The 14,798-nt window shown below is 39.8% G+C and overlaps 1 pseudogene; it reads left to right on the forward strand.

Annotated features, from left to right (window-relative positions):
• LOC118382201 (transient receptor potential cation channel subfamily M member 1-like) overlaps positions 1-13,173 on the forward strand; it is a 33,005-nt pseudogene extending 19,832 nt beyond the window's left edge.
• The last annotated feature ends 1,625 nt before the right edge of the window (positions 13,174-14,798 follow it).

Raw genomic sequence — 14,798 nt, forward strand, 5'->3', positions numbered from 1 at the left:
ACAGTCATTACAGACATTACGGACAGCTACAGACATTACAGACATTACGGACAGCTACAGTCATTACAGACATTACGGACAGCTACAGTCATTACAGACATTACGGACAGCTACAGTCATTACAGACATTACGGACAGCTACAGTCATTACAGACATTACGGACAGCTACAGTCATTACAGACATTACAGACATTACGGACAGCTACAGTCATTACAGACATTACAGACATTACGGACAGCTACAGTCATTACAGACATTACGGACAGCTACAGTCATTACAGACATTACAGACAGCTACAGTCATTACAGACATTACAGACATTACGGACAGCTACAGTCATTACAGACATTACGGACAGCTACAGTCATTACAGACATTACAGACATTACGGACAGCTACAGTCATTACAGACATTACGGACAGCTACAGTCATTACAGACATTACAGACAGCTACAGTCATTACAGACATTACGGACAGCTACAGTCATTACAGACATTACAGACAGCTACAGTCATTACAGACATTACGGACAGCTACAGTCATTACAGACATTACAGACAGCTACAGTCATTACAGACATTACGGACAGCTACAGTCATTACAGACATTACAGACATTACAGACAGCTACAGTCATTACAGACATTACGGACAGCTACAGTCATTACAGACATTACAGACAGCTACAGTCATTACAGACATTACAGTCATTACAGACATTACAGACATTACAGACAGCTACAGTCATTACAGACATTACGGACAGCTACAGTCATTACAGACATTACAGACAGCTACAGTCATTACAGACATTTAACCTGGACAGCTACAGTCATTACAGACATTACAGACATTACAGACAGCTACAGTCATTACAGACATTACTGGTTCAGCTTCAGTCATTACAGACATTACAGACAGCTACAGTCATTACAGACATTATGGACAGCTACAGTCATTACAGACCTGGGGATTTAACGGACAGCTACAGTCATTACAGACATTACAGACAGCTACAGTCATTACAGACATTTGTGGACAGCTACAGTCATTACAGAAATTACAGACAGCTACAGTCATTACAGACATTACGGACAGCTACAGTCATTACAGACATTACAGACAGCTACAGTCATTACAGACATTACGGACAGCTACAGTCATTACAGACATTACAGACAGACAGTCATTACAGACATTATGGACAGCTACAGTTTACCAGACATTTATGACAGCTGACAGTCATTACAGACATTATGAGACATTGGGGATTTAGCCAGTCATTCATGTAGTAGCTGTGTTGTACAGTCATTACACCATGCATTATGCATTCATGTAGTTGACTGTGTTGTGGTGTTGTGTAGGAGACCTGGGGATTTAACCTGGTTCATTCATGTAGTTGACTGTGTTGTGGTGTTGTGTAGGAGACCTGGGGATTTAACCTGGTTCATTTATGTAGTTGACTGTGTTGTGGTGTTGTGTATGAGACCTGGGGATTTAACCTGGTTCATTTATGTAGTTGACTGTGTTGTGGTGTTGTGAAGATTTAACCTTGTTGGTAAAAAAAAAATAGCTCCCTGATTGATCCGCTTTTTCCGTCCTGACCTCTGACCAACAGCAACACCTTCTTAGAGGTCAAGTCCGTCTCCAACCAGATCTGGAAGTTCCAGCGTTACCAGCTGATCATGAAGTTCCACGACCGGCCCCTCCTCCCTCCGCCCCTCATCATCTTCAGCCACATCTACATCGTTCTGAAATACGTCTGTCGTCGCTGCAAGAGGAGAACAGAGGGAGAGCAGGACGACAGGGACAACAAAGGACTACGTCAGTGGTTTTCGGGGATATTGGTTGACTGATTGGATGACTGATTGATTGGTTGACTCTGATTGGATGACTGATTGATTGGATGACTGTTTGATTGGTTGACTCTGATTGGATGACTGGTTGGTTGTCTGGTTGGTTGATTGGTTGACTCTGATTGGTTGACTCTGATTGGATGACTGATTGATTGGTTGACTCTGATTGGATGACTGATTGATTGGTTGACTCTGATTGGATGACTGATTGATTGGTTGACTCTGATTGGATGACTGATTGATTGGATGACTTTGATTGGATGACTGGTTGATTGGATGACTGTTTGATTGGTTGACTCTGATTGGATGACTGGTTGATTGGTTGACTCTGATTGGATGACTGATTGATTGGATGACTGTTTGATTGGTTGACTCTGATTGGATGACTGGTTGGTTGTCTGGTTGGTTGATTGGTTGACTCTGATTGGATGACTGATTGATTGGATGACTGATTGATTGGCTGACTGATTGGTCCTTCCGAGACCGATGTCAGTGCGTTCTACCAGGTTTCAGAAGCAGTTGAACTCCACCAACCCCGGCTCCCAGCGTGTGACGTGTGTTTCTCTCTCTGACAGAGCTGCTGCTGAACGCTGAGGAGCTGAAGGCTCTGTATGACTTCGAGGAGCAGTGTGTGGAGGAGTATTTCAGAGAGAAGGAGGACGAGGAGCAGTCGTCTAGCAACGAACGCATCCGGGTCACATCGGAGAGGTCGGAGACCGGACAGCTATGGTCTTTCCTCTTTGGGGGAACTACTTACATTTAAATTAGCCTTGTAGAACTGTCTCAGTATTCGCTACGGTTATTCATATTTATTAGTAATACATTTGGTGTAATCCCAACACATTTGGTGTAATCACAATACATTTGGTGTAGTCACAATACATTTGGTGTAATCACAATACATTTGGTGTAATCCCAATACATTTGGTGTAATCACAATACATTTGGTGTAATCACAATACATTTGGTGTAATCACAATACATTTGGTGTAATCACAATACATTTGGTGTAATCACAATACATTTGGTGTAATCACAATACATTTGGTGTAATCACAATACATTTGGTGTAATCACAACACATTTGGTGTAATCACAATACATTTGGTGTAATCACAATACATTTGGTGTAATCACAATACATTTGGTGTAATCACAATACATCTGGTGTAATCGGCAGGGTGAGTAAAGAGTTGTGGTACCGTTGACTCTCCCTCCTCTCAGGGTAGAGAACATGTCGATGCGTCTGGAGGAGGTGAACGAGAGGGAGCACTCCATGAAGGCTTCCCTGCAGACTGTGGACCTGCGACTGGGTCAGCTGGAGGAGTTCTCTGGACGTATGATGAACGCCCTGGAGAAGCTGGCCGGGGTGGACCACAACGACCTGGTCAGAACCCAGTCGGGGGTCTCCTCGGTCTGCGACACGTCCTCTCTGCTCCGTCACAGCTCCATCAACAGGTTCATTAACAACTTTAATGACTCCAGATGAGAAAGACGGAATGGTCTGTCATGTACAGTAGTCTAGTGTTTATTAAGGATGATGTTTACTGATGATCAGTACAGTAGTCTAGTGTTTAATAAGGATGATGTTTACTGATGATCAGAACAGTAGTCTAGTGTTTAATAAGGATGATGAGAGGATGATGTTTACTGATGATCAGTACAGTAGTCTAGTGTTTAATAAGGATGATGTTTACTGATGATCAGTACAGTAGTCTAGTGTTTAATAAGGATGATGTTTACTGATTATCAGTACAGTAGTCTAGTGTTTAATAAGGATGATGTTTACTGATGATCAGTACAGTAGTCTAGTGTTTAATAAGGATGATGAGAGGATGATGTTTACTGATGATCAGTACAGTAGTCTAGTGTTTAATAAGGATGATGTTTACTGATGATCAGTACAGTAGTCTAGTGTTTAATAAGGATGATGAGAGGATGATGTTTACTGATGATCAGTACAGTAGTCTAGTGTTTAATAAGGATGATGAGAGGATGATGTTTACTGATGATCAGTACAGTAGTCTAGTGTTTAATAAGGATGATGTTTACTGATGATCAGTACAGTAGTCTAGTGTTTAATAAGGATGATGTTTACTGATTATCAGTACAGTAGTCTAGTGTTTAATAAGGATGATGTTTACTGATGATCAGTACAGTAGTCTAGTGTTTAATAAGGATGATGAGAGGATGATGTTTACTGATTATCAGTACAGTAGTCTAGTGTTTAATAAGGATGATGTTTACTGATGATCAGTACAGTAGTCTAGTGTTTAATAAGGATGATGTTTACTGATTATCAGTACAGTAGTCTAGTGTTTATTAAGGATGATGTTTACTGATGATCAGTACAGTAGTCTAGTGTTTAATAAGGATGATTATCAGTACAGTTGTCTAGTGTTTAATAAGGATGATGTTTACTGATTATCAGTACAGTAGTCTAGTGTTTAATAAGGATGATGTTTACTGATGATCAGTACAGTAGTCTAGTGTTTAATAAGGATGATGTTTACTGATGATCAGTACAGTAGTCTAGTGTTTAATAAGGATGATGTTTACTGATGATCAGTACAGTAGTCTAGTGTTTAATAAGGATGATGTTTACTGATGATCAGTACAGTAGTCTAGTGTTTAATAAGGATGATGTTTACTGATGATCAGTACAGTAGTCTAGTGTTTAATAAGGATGATGTTTACTGATGATCAGTACAGTAGTCTAGTGTTTAATAAGGATGATGTTTACTGATGATCAGTACAGTAGTCTAGTGTTTAATAAGGATGATGTTTACTGATTATCAGTACAGTAGTCTAGTGTTTATTAAGGATGATGTTTACTGATGATCAGTACAGTAGTCTAGTGTTTAATAAGGATGATGATCAGTACAGTAGTCTAGTGTTTAATAAGGATGATTATCAGTACAGTAGTCTAGTGTTTAATAAGGATGATGTTTACTGATGATCAGTACAGTAGTCTAGTGTTTAATAAGGATGATGTTTACTGATGATCAGTACAGTAGTCTAGTGTTTAATAAGGATGATGAGAGGATGATGTTTACTGATGATCAGTACAGTAGTCTAGTGTTTAATAAGGATGATGTTTACTGATGATCAGTACAGTAGTCTAGTGTTTAATAAGGATGATGAGAGGATGATGTTTACTGATGATCAGTACAGTAGTCTAGTGTTTAATAAGGATGATTATCAGTACAGTAGTCTAGTGTTTAATAAGGATGATGAGAGGATGATGTTTACTGATTATCAGTACAGTAGTCTAGTGTTTATTAAGGATGATGTTTACTGATGATCAGTACAGTAGTCTAGTGTTTAATAAGGATGATGTTTACTGATGATCAGTACAGTAGTCTAGTGTTTAATAAGGATGATGTTTACTGATGATCAGTACAGTAGTCTAGTGTTTAATAAGGATGATGTTTACTGATGATCAGTACAGTAGTCTAGTGTTTAATAAGGATGATGTTTACTGATGATCAGTACAGTAGTCTAGTGTTCTAATAAGGATGATGTTTACTGATGATCAGTACAGTAGTCTAGTGTTTAATAAGGATGATGTTTACTGATTATCAGTACAGTAGTCTAGTGTTTATTAAGGATGATGTTTACTGATGATCAGTACAGTAGTCTAGTGTTTGAATAAGGATGATGTTTACTGATGATCAGTACAGTAGTCTAGTGTTTATTAAGGATGATGAGAGGATGATGTTTACTGATTATCAGGACAGTAGTCTAGTGTTTAATAAGGATGATGTTTACTGATTATCAGTACAGTAGTCTAGTGTTTATTAAGGATGATGTTTACTGATGATCAGTACAGTAGTCTAGTGTTTATTAAGGATGATGTTTACTGATTATCAGTACAGTAGTCTAGTGTTTGAATAAGGATGATGTTTACTGATGATCAGTACAGTAGTCTAGTGTTTAATAAGGATGATGTTTACTGATGATCAGTACAGTAGTCTAGTGTTTAATAAGGATGATGTTTACTGATTATCAGTACAGTAGTCTAGTGTTTAATAAGGATGATGTTTACTGATTATCAGTACAGTAGTCTAGTGTTTAATAAGGATGATGTTTACTGATTATCAGTACAGTAGTCTAGTGTTTAATAAGGATGATGAGAGGATGATGTTTACTGATTATCAGTACAGTAGTCTAGTGTTTAATAAGGATGACGAGAGGATGATGTTTACTGATGATCAGTACAGTAGTCTAGTGTTTAATAAGGATGATGAGAGGATGATGTGTACTGATGATCAGTACAGTAGTCTAGTGTTTAATAAGGATGATGTTTACTGATGATCAGTACAGTAGTCTAGTGTTTAATAAGGATGATGTTTACTGATTATCAGTACAGTAGTCTAGTGTTTAATAAGGATGATGTTTACTGATGATCAGTACAGTAGTCTAGTGTTTAATAAGGATGATGAGAGGATGATGTTTACTGATGATCAGTACAGTAGTCTAGTGTTTAATAAGGATGATGTTTACTGATGATCAGTACAGTAGTCTAGTGTTTAATAAGGATGATGTTTACTGATTATCAGTACAGTAGTCTAGTGTTTAATAAGGATGATGTTTACTGATGATCAGTACAGTAGTCTAGTGTTTAATAAGGATGATGTTTACTGATTATCAGTACAGTAGTCTAGTGTTTAATAAGGATGATGTTTACTGATGATCAGTACAGTAGTCTAGTGTTTAATAAGGATGATGTTTACTGATGATCAGTACAGTAGTCTAGTGTTTAATAAGGATGATGTTTACTGATGATCAGTACAGTAGTCTAGTGTTTAATAAGGATGATGTTTACTGATTATCAGTACAGTAGTCTAGTGTTTAATAAGGATGATGTTTACTGATGATCAGTACAGTAGTCTAGTGTTTAATAAGGATGATGTTTACTGATGATCAGTACAGTAGTCTAGTGTTTAATAAGGACAATGTTTACTGATGATCAGTACAGTAGTCTAGTGTTTAATAAGGATGATGTTTACTGATGATCAGTACAGTAGTCTAGTGTTTAATAAGGACAATGTTTACTGATGATCAGTACAGTAGTCTAGTGTTTAATAAAGATGATGTTTACTGATGATCAGCACAGTAGTCTAGTATTTATTAAGGATGATGTTTACTGATGATCAGTACAGTAGTCTAGTGTTTATTAAGGATGATGTTTACTGATGATCAGTACAGTAGTCTAGTGTTTAATAAGGATGATGTTTACTGATGATCAGTACAGTAGTCTAGTGTTTAATAAGGATGATGTTTACTGATGATCAGTACAGTAGTCTAGTGTTTAATAAGGATGATGAGAGGATGATGTTTACTGATGATCAGTACAGTAGTCTAGTGTTTAATAAGGATGATGTTTATTGATGATCAGTACAGTAGTCTAGTGTTTATTAAGGATGATGAGAGGATGATGTTTACTGATGATCAGTACAGTAGTCTAGTGTTTGAATAAGGATGATTATCAGTACAGTAGTCTAGTGTCTAATAAGGATGATGTTTACTGATGATCAGTACAGTAGTCTAGTGTTTAATAAGGATGATGTTTACTGATGATCAGTACAGTAGTCTAGTGTTTAATAAGGATGATGTTTACTGATGATCAGTACAGTAGTCTAGTGTCTAATAAGGATGATGTTTACTGATGATCAGTACAGTAGTCTAGTGTCTAATAAGGATGATGTTTACTGATGATCAGTACAGTAGTCTAGTGTTTAATAAGGATGATGTTTACTGATGATCAGTACAGTAGTCTAGTGTCTAATAAGGATGATGTTTACTGATGATCAGTACAGTAGTCTAGTGTTTAATAAGGATGATGTTTACTGATTATCAGTACAGTAGTCTAGTGTTTATTAAGGATGATGTTTACTGATGATCAGTACAGTAGTCTAGTGTTTGAATAAGGATGATGTTTACTGATGATCAGTACAGTAGTCTAGTGTTTATTAAGGATGATGAGAGGATGATGTTTACTGATTATCAGTACAGTAGTCTAGTGTTTAATAAGGATGATGTTTACTGATGATCAGTACAGTAGTCTAGTGTTTAATAAGGATGATGTTTACTGATGATCAGTACAGTAGTCTAGTGTTTAATAAGGATGATGTTTACTGATTATCAGTACAGTAGTCTAGTGTTTAATAAGGATGATTATCAGTACAGTAGTCTAGTGTTTAATAAGGATGATGTTTACTGATGATCAGTACAGTAGTCTAGTGTTTGAATAAGGATGATGTTTACTGATTATCAGTACAGTAGTCTAGTGTTTAATAAGGATGATGTTTACTGATGATCAGTACAGTAGTCTAGTGTTTATTAAGGATGATGTTTACTGATGATCAGTACAGTAGTCTAGTGTTTAATAAGGATGATGAGAGGATGATGTTTACTGATTATCAGTACAGTAGTCTAGTGTTTAATAAGGATGATGAGAGGATGATGTTTACTGATGATCAGTACAGTAGTCTAGTGTTTAATAAGGATGATGTTTACTGATGATCAGTACAGTAGTCTAGTGTTTATTAAGGATGATGTTTACAGGCTAATCAGGCACAACAAACAGCAGGAAATGGCGTTGATGATCAGTACAGTAGTCTAGTGTTTAATAAGGATGATGAGAGGATGATGTTTACTGATGATCAGTACAGTAGTCTAGTGTTTAATAAGGATGATGTTTACTGATGATCAGTACAGTAGTCTAGTGTTTAATAAGGATGATGAGAGGATGATGTTTACTGATGATCAGTACAGTAGTCTAGTGTTTAATAAGGATGATGAGAGGATGATGTTTACTGATGATCAGTACAGTAGTCTAGTGTTTAATAAGGATGATGAGAGGATGATGTTTACTGATGATCAGTACAGTAGTCTAGTGTTTAATAAGGATGATGAGAGGATGATGTTTACTGATGATCAGTACAGTAGTCTAGTGTTTAATAAGGATGATGAGAGGATGATGTTTACTGATGATCAGTACAGTAGTCTAGTGTTTAATAAGGATGATGTTTACTGATGATCAGTACAGTAGTCTAGTGTTTAATAAGGATGATGTTTACTGATGATCAGTACAGTAGTCTAGTGTTTAATAAGATGATGTTTACTGATGATCAGTACAGTAGTCTAGTGTCTAATAAGGATGATGTTTACTGATGATCAGTACAGTAGTCTAGTGTCTAATAAGGATGATGTTTACTGATGATCAGTACAGTAGTCTAGTGTTTAATAAGGATGATGAGAGGATGATGTTTACTGATGATCAGTACAGTAGTCTAGTGTTTAATAAGGATGATGAGAGGATGATGTTTACTGATGATCAGTACAGTAGTCTAGTGTTTATGGACGATGTGAGGATGGTATTTACTGATTATATATCTGTCTGTGTGTCTGTCTGTCCATCAGCTCTGACGGCTACAGTCTGTACCGGTACCACCTGGAGATGGGAGATGACACCCGCTCTGAGGCTGGGGACACCAGGAGCCCTGAGAGGAAGGGGAGCCAGAGGAAGGTGGTTGAGAGGAAACGGAGTATGAGAGAAACCACGACCAGCATCACGGCCTCTGTGAAGGAGTACGGAGCCACGTTAGACGTGGTGGGCCCCAGAGAGAGGAATCATTCCAGCTCCAGTGTCTCTGTCTGCGAAGGAGCGAAGGAAACCCCAACCCAGAGGCCTGAGGTTCCTACAGAGCCTTCTCCACAGCCCTGCAGCCCTGCAGCCTCGATGGACGCGGCCCTGGAGAAGGCAGGCGTGACCACGGAGAAGATCAAGCTAGAAGCAGCCATCTCATACCCTCTGGAGAGGGTCAGGTCCCTGCAGTACCAGTCACCCGAGACCCACAGTGACTGTCTCACCTCCAGGCCCAGATCCAGGAGCACCACGGTGTACAACCCAGCCGATGGGGGAGATGAGGGGGCTACTTGGGCCACAGACGTCAACAACCCCCTCACAGGGCATCAGGAAACGGTTACCTCCAGATCTCCGACCATGGGTCACTGGGCAACGTGCTTCGAGTACAAAGTCCACCCCTGCCCGTTCGGCCACATGCCCAAAGTCTCCATGGAGAAGCTAGTCCCCACCACCACAGATACAAAGGACGAGGCAGAGGCCAAAGAGACAACGACAGACAGTGAACCACAGGAACCAGGGAAGAGCAAGTCAGAGAGCAACCAAGATGGAGGTGAGGAGAAGCAGGAAGCGGAGGCTAAAGATACTGGTGGAGGCCTTCTGCTTGTGGCAGAGGACAGGATGTATCCATCACTGAGGTCAAAGAGCCTGAACACCAACCCCAGAAAAGTGAAGGTCAGAGGGGACTGGGCACAGAGAACCAAGTCAGACAGTAGTGGAAAAGACCTAACAGCTATGTTAGTAGGGACTGGGGAGACAGAGACAGAGGTAGAGACTGACAGACAGTATTAAAGACCTAACAGCTATGATAGAGGGGACTGGGCACAGAGAACCAAGTCAGACAGTAGTGGAAAAGACCTAACAGCTATGTTAGTAGGGACTGGGGAGACAGAGACAGAGGTAGAGACTGACAGACAGTATTAAAGACCTAACAGCTATGTTAGGAGGGACTGGGGAGACAGAGACAGAGGTAGAGACTGACAGACAGTATTAAAGACCTAACAGCTATGTTAGAAGGGACTGGGGAGACAGAGACAGAGGTAGAGACTGAGACAGAGGTAGAGACTGATAGACAGTAGTGTTAAAGACCTAACAGCTATGTTAGGAGGGACTGGGGAGACAGAGACAGAGGTAGAGACTGACAGACAGTAGTGTAAAAGACCTAACAGCTATGTTAGGAGGGACTGGGGAGACAGAGACAGAGGTAGAGACTGACAGACAGTAGTGGAAAAGACCTAACAGCTATGTTAGTAGGGACTGGGGAGACAGAGACAGAGGTAGAGACTGACAGACAGTATTAAAGACCTAACAGCTATGTTAGGAGGGACTGGGGAGACAGAGACAGAGGTAGAGACTGATAGACAGTAGTGTTAAAGACCTAACAGCTATGTTAGGAGGGACTGGGGAGACAGAGACAGAGGTAGAGACTGATAGACAGTAGTGTTAAAGACCTAACAGCTATGTTAGGAGGGACTGGGGAGACAGAGACAGAGGTAGAGACTGACAGACAGTAGTGGAAAAGACCTAACAGCTATGTTAGTAGGGACTGGGGAGACAGAGACAGAGGTAGAGACTGACAGACAGTATTAAAGACCTAACAGCTATGTTAGGAGGGACTGGGGAGACAGAGACAGAGGTAGAGACTGACAGACAGTATTAAAGACCTAACAGCTATGTTAGAAGGGACTGGGGAGACAGAGACAGAGGTAGAGACTGAGACAGAGGTAGAGACTGATAGACAGTAGTGTTAAAGACCTAACAGCTATGTTAGGAGGGACTGGGGAGACAGAGACAGAGGTAGAGACTGACAGACAGTAGTGTAAAAGACCTAACAGCTATGTTAGGAGGGACTGGGGAGACAGAGACAGAGACTGACAGACAGTATTAAAGACCTAACAGCTATGTTAGGAGGGACTGGGGAGACAGAGGTAGAGACAGAGATAGAGACTGATAGACAGTAGTGTTAAAGACCTAACAGCTATGTTAGTAGGGACTGGGGAGACAGAGACAGAGGTAGAGACTGACAGACAGTATTAATGACCTAACAGCTATGTTAGAAGGGACTGGGGAGACAGAGACAGAGACAGAGACTGACAGACAGTATTAAAGACCTAACAGCTATGTTAGAAGGGACTGGGGAGACAGAGACAGAGGTAGAGACTGACAGACAGTATTAAAGACCTAACAGCTATGTTAGGAGGGACTGGGGACACAGAGACAGAGGTAGAGACTGACAGACAGTATTAAAAACCTAACAGCTATGTTAGGAGGGACTGGGGAGACAGAGACAGAGACTGACAGACAGTATTAAAGACCTAACAGCTATGTTAGGAGGGACTGGGGAGACAGAGACAGAGGTAGAGACTGGCAGACAGTATTAAAGACCTAACAGCTATGTTAGGAGGGACTGGGGACACAGAGACAGAGGTAGAGACTGGCAGACAGTATTAAAGACCTAACAGCTATGTTAGGAGGGACTGGGGACACAGAGACAGAGGTAGAGACTGACAGACAGTATTAAAGACCTAACAGCTATGTTAGGAGGGACTGGGGAGACAGAGACAGAGGTAGAGACTGACAGACAGTATTAAAGACCTAACAGCTATGTTAGGAGGGACTGGGGACACAGAGACAGAGGTAGAGACTGACAGACAGTATTAAAGACCTAACAGCTATGTTAGGAGGGACTGGGGACACAGAGACAGAGGTAGAGACTGACAGACAGTATTAAAGACCTAACAGCTATGTTAGGAGGGACTGGGGAGACAGAGACAGAGGTAGAGACTGACAGACAGTATTAAAGACCTAACAGCTATGTTAGGAGGGACTGGGGAGACAGAGACAGAGGTAGAGACTGACAGACAGTATTAAAGACCTAACAGCTATGTTAGGAGGGACTGGGGAGACAGAGGTAGAGACTGACAGAAAGACAAAAAGCCTCAAAGACAGAACACCTGTGAATGACTTCTGATGATGTCTGACTGGCATGACTAAACTAGCCAATGGTGTGCGGTGGAGCTGAGCAGCGCTGAACTACTGTCTGAGAACCCAGGAACGTCGCATATCTTGGTTTTTCCACATCATACCAGTCGATGGGGACAGCTTTGAGCGAGCGAATGGCGAAAGTGCGGTGATAATTGAGTTGTTGTTAAATGTTAATTTGTTTTTTAAATGTTTATTGTATTAAATGTATTTCATGTTGATTAATCAGGTAAATAACATTGCAGATACAGACAGAATAAAGAGAAGGAATATTTGTATTAATCTCCAAATGGAAATCATGACACAAACAAGGTGGTCCTTCTGTAGCTCAGTTGGTAGAGCATGGCGCTTGTAACGCCAGGGTAGTGGGTTCGATCCCCGGGACCACCCATACGTAGAATGTATGCTGTGGTCCTTCTGTAGCTCAGTTGGTAGAGCATGGTGCTTGTAACGCCAGGGTAGTGGGTTCGATCCCCGGGACCACCCATACGTAGAATGTATGCACACATGACTGTAAGTCGCTTTGGATAAAAGCGTCTGCTAAATGGCATATATTATTATTATTATTATTATTATATTAAGGTAAGAGACAAGGCATAGTTTTTCCAAACATTTGTTTGATCCTTAAAAATGGGTAAAAAAAAAAAAAAGGCACAATTATAACGACCTCTGTGTAACACATTGAATAACGTTGAATTCTGAAATAAAAAAATATTGTAATTATTTGAATTAGAGTTGTGTTGAGTATCAGCATGTCGGTCTATCTGTGAGTTAAAATGTTGTAACAGCGCCCTCTAGAGCTCAGCTGAGGAAAACAAAGGACCTTCATTACATCAAAAATCCACATGGGAAGAACATAGAGCAGGGATGGGCAGCTCCGGTCCTCGGGGCCCTGATTTATAACACACTGTTGGCCCAGTCCAAGCTGGTAAACCTGACTCTAAGAATCAACTAATCACGGGTCGCTTTCCCTATCTAGGTGTTGTAATATCTACTATGTGTCAGCAGCTTTCTGTTAATACCATACTATATACAGGGTCAGTTAATACCATACTATATACAGGGTCAGTTAATACCATACTATATACAGGGTCAGTTAATACCATACTATATACAGGGTCAGTTAATACCATACTATATACAGGTCAGTTAATACCATACTATATACAGGGTCAGTTAATACCATACTATATACAGGGTCAGTTAATACCATACTATATACAGGGTCAGTTAGTACCATACTATATACAGGGTCAGTTAGTACCATACTATATACAGGGTCAGTTAATACCATACTATATACAGGGTCAGTTAATACCATACTATATACAGGGTCAGTTAGTACCATACTATATACAGGGTCAGTTAATACCATACTATATACAGGGTCAGTTAATACCATACTATATACAGGGTCAGTTAATACCATACTATATACAGGGTCAGTTAATACCATACTATATACAGGGTCAGTTAGTACCATACTATATACAGGGTCAGTTAATACCATACTATATACAGGGTCAGTTAATACCATACTATATACAGGGTCAGTTAATACCATACTATATACAGGGTCAGTTAGTACCATACTATATACAGGGTCAGTTAATACCATACTATATACAGGGTCAGTTAGTACCATACTATATACAGGGTCAGTTAATACCATACTATATACAGGGTCAGTTAATACCATACTATATACAGGGTCAGTTAATACCATACTATATACAGGGTCAGTTAGTACCATACTATATACAGGGTCAGTTAGTACCATACTATATACAGGGTCAGTTAATACCATACTATATACAGGGTCAGTTAATACCATACTATATACAGGGTCAGTTAATACCATACTATATACAGGGTCAGTTAATACCATACTATATACAGGGTCAGTTAATACCATACTATATACAGGGTCAGTTAGTACCATACTATATACAGGGTCAGTTAATACCATACTATATACAGGGTCAGTTAATACCATACTATATACAGGGTCAGTTAATACCATACTATATACAGGGTCAGTTAGTACCATACTATATACAGGGTCAGTTAGTACCATACTATATACAGGGTCAGTTAATACCATACTATATACAGGGTCAGTTAATACCATACTATATACAGGGTCAGTTAATACCATACTATATACAGGGTCAGTTAATACCATACTATATACAGGGTCAGTTAATACCATACTATATACAGGGTCAGTTAGTACCATACTATATACAGGGTCAGTTAATACCATACTATATACAGGGTCAGTTAATACCATACTATATACAGG

The sequence above is a fragment of the Oncorhynchus keta genome, unplaced genomic scaffold (genome assembly GCF_023373465.1).
Source record: "Oncorhynchus keta strain PuntledgeMale-10-30-2019 unplaced genomic scaffold, Oket_V2 Un_scaffold_5175_pilon_pilon, whole genome shotgun sequence".
Classification (NCBI taxonomy): Eukaryota; Metazoa; Chordata; class Actinopteri; order Salmoniformes; family Salmonidae; genus Oncorhynchus; species Oncorhynchus keta.